Below are 3,718 nucleotides of genomic sequence, written 5' to 3' on the forward strand. Positions count from 1 at the left end.
AATGTAGCAACACTTTAGAAACTTTGAAAAATAGCACCAATATGGCATGCTCAATGTCTACTAAAAAATGCAAGTGATCACAAATATGGCATGCTCAATAATTTGAAACGATTCTCCACACATCGGGATCAAGTTCAGATGGAGTAAATTGAATACGTGACCCATGTGAAAAGAACCACTAATTCCATGTAAGTAAGACTCAAAACCTTAAATTTGTGAGAAGGAACAACGAAAACATCACAATATGAGTTTATTCCCAGAAGTTTGAAAGTCAAATACAATGCCACTAGGACCTATAATTCATTGAGGCACGGAATAAAATGTTCTTTCTCCCTTTGTCATCAAGCACGATTTCCAATTTTTTTTAAATCTTATGTGCAATCCCATCTCCATTAAGTTGCTAAGAAGACTTCTGTAACGAGCTTTGGGTCGATGACTCTTAAACCAGTTGGCTTTAGGGCACCAGGTTATGAAAAACCCCTTAGATTTAATTGCTCGAGTCAACTAGGCTACGAAAAAGAGTATAAGATGTTGCGCAATAATATGAACTAAGCTTACTAGGGGAAACCCAGAAATTAGGTCAACTAGTCCAAAATCAATTCAAATTCAGGGGCAACCCAGCTACAGATGATTGTCGTCCTAAATCTCACACATGCGGTCAAGACGTATTCACACGATCCTAGTGTGTGCTGTGCAGATAAAAATGAAGTGACATATTCTAAGTACTCCACACAGACTCAACTGAAGTGATGAGAATTAGAATCTTAACATGTGTAGCAAGTATATTTGATCACGGTTGCAAGCTCAAGTAAACATACATAGAACAATAGTGACAAGTGAAGACCACCCCATAAAATTTTATTTATTTTATTTATATTATTATTTAAGAATTAAAAATGCAGAGCCGAAGATAGATGTATATCAAATGAAGCATGCAATGCTAAGATGCAAAAATGAACCACTGAAAGAAAACAAGACAGGTATGCATTTAAGAAGATGATTAAGGAGTGACACAAATGCCGACAGCCTTTCTAAGTGACTCAAATCTCAGCCCATCTAAAGGTTTAGTGAATAGATCAACAAGTTGGTTTTCAGTAGAGATATGTTCTAGGGATACAAAATTGGACTCAACTAGCTCTCGAATAAAATGATGACGAATGTCAATGTGTTTGGTCTTAGAATGTTGAACAGGATTTTTAGAGATGTTTATAGCACTTGTGTTGTCACAAAAGACGGTCATGGTCCCCTGATTTATCCCATAATTACTCAACATTTGCTTCATCCAAAGTAATTGAGTGTAATAGCTACCAGTTGCAATGTATTCTGCCTCAGCTGTAGATAGAGAAGCTGAGTTTTGCTTCTTCCTCATCCATGACACAATATTGGAACCGACATAGAAGCATCCACTCGAGGTACTCTTCCTATCATCGGCATTTCTAGCCCAATCTGTGTTAGAATAGCCGGCGAGATCAAGATTTGACTCTCTAGAATATAGGATCCCATGATTTACAGTCCCATTGATATACCTAATAATGCGTTTTGTAGCACTTATGTGGGATTCCTTAGGATCTGCTTGAAATCGTGCACACACTCCAACACTGAAGGTTATATCAGGTCTACTGGCTGTAAGATAGAGTAAACTACATATCATGCTCCTATACAATGTCTGATCAACACTTCTGCCTACAGGATCATGACTTAACTTAGCACTTATGCTCATAGGTGTCCTTGCATATTTTTTACTATCTACTTCAAATCGCTTTGCTAGTTCTTTGGCATACTTAGATTGACAGATAAACATCCCACAGTTAGTTTGCTTCACTTGAAGGCCAAGGAAGTAACTTAATTCTTCAACCATGCTCATTTCAAATTCACATTTCATATATTCGGCAAATTCATTAGCAAGAGAGTTAATGGGAGAGCCAAACACAATATCATCGATATAGATCTGTGCTATAGTTATGGTTTCTTCAATATGTCTAATGATTAGAGTTCTGTTTGCACCTTCTCGTGAAAAATCATGGTCAACGAGATATGCAGTGAGCCTGTCATACCAAGCTCTAGGAGCTTACTTCAGACCATATAAGGCTTTGTTAAGTTTATAGGCATAATGGGAAAACTTAGGGTCGATGAATCCTTTTGGCTATTCAACATACGCCTCTTCTTGAAGTATTCCATTCAAGAAGGCACTCTTAACATCCATTTGATATAGATTGAACCCTAAAGTACAAGCAACCGCAAGAATAATGCGAATGGACTTAAGACGTGCAACATGAGTCTCATCAAAATCTATCCCTTCGACCTGAGTATATCTCCGAGCAACTAGCCTAGCCTTATTCCCTGTTATGGTACACTGGTCATCGGTTTTATTTTTGAAAATCTACTTAGTTCCTATCACATTGCAATCATCGGGCCTAGGCACTAGATATCAAACATTGTTTTGAACAAATTGATTAAGCTCCTCATGCATGGCATTCACCCAACATTCATCTCTAAGGGCTTCCTCTACTTTCTTAGGTTCAAGCTGCGATACATAGCTTGTATGTGTTAGGTTATTCAAAACTCTCTTTCGTAACCTCATACCTTCATCTAAATCTCCAATGATGTTAACCTTAGAATGATTGGATTTGACCCTGGACGACGATTCTCTAGGAAGCTTAGATTGGACACAATTTGGTAGATCCTTATTGGAGATGTTTATAACTTTAGAGGAGCGCGGAGATTTTGGGGTTGATTGTTCTTTATTTTCAACAATGGTTCCTTGATCATCACTTAGATCGTTTCTATCTACCCCATTTTCAACACTCTTCCCCTCAGTGAAAGCATCATCAACAACAATGTTTATAGACTCTATGACACTCTAAGTACGCAAGTTGTGAAGACGATAGGCTCTACTGTTCTTAGAATATCCTAGAAAACCCCTTTATCACTCTTGGAATCAAACTTGCCAAAGTTTTCTCTATCCCTCAAAACGTAGCACTTGCTGCCAAACACACGAAAGTATTTGACAGTGGCTTCTTGCCCTTCCAAATCTCATAGGGAGTCTTATTGGTTTTTGGTCTTAGATAAACTGTGTTCACTATGTGGCAAGCAGTAATAATAACTTGACCCCAAAAATGCATGGCTAGATCCTTGTCATGTAGCATAGCCCTAGCCATTTCCTGAAGCACTCTGTTTTTCCTCTCAACACCTCCATTTTGTCGTGGAGTGATTGGTGAGGAGAACTCATATTGTATTCCCTCCTCCAAGCAGAAGTTTTCAACCGTAGAATTTTCAAACTCTTTCCCATGATCACTTTGAACCCTAGTAATGGAGAGATTCCATTCAAATCTGAGTCTTTTACACAGGAATTTAATCAGGTCACATGTCTCAGATTTTTCTCTTAATAGTTCAATCCAAGTATATCTAGAGAAGTCATCTACCACAACAAGAATATAACGTTTACCACTTAGGCTCTCAACCTTAGGTAGTCCCATTAAATCCATATGGAGAAGTTCTAAAGGTCTGTTTGTCAAGATTTTAGAGGTTTGTTTATGGTTTATCCTAAGTTGTTTTCCTTGTTGACAAGGTTTACATGCAGTATTTTCATTTTGTTCAATTTTAGGCAAACCATCTACAATTTCTTTTTGACCAACTTTGACAAACTTTTATAGTTAACATGACCAAGTCTTTGATGCCAAAGTTCAGTCATATCAATATTAGCATTGCTGCACACATA

This window comes from Olea europaea, unplaced genomic scaffold (assembly GCF_002742605.1).
Source record: "Olea europaea var. sylvestris unplaced genomic scaffold, O_europaea_v1 scaffold747, whole genome shotgun sequence".
In the NCBI taxonomy this organism is placed as follows: Eukaryota; Viridiplantae; Streptophyta; class Magnoliopsida; order Lamiales; family Oleaceae; genus Olea; species Olea europaea.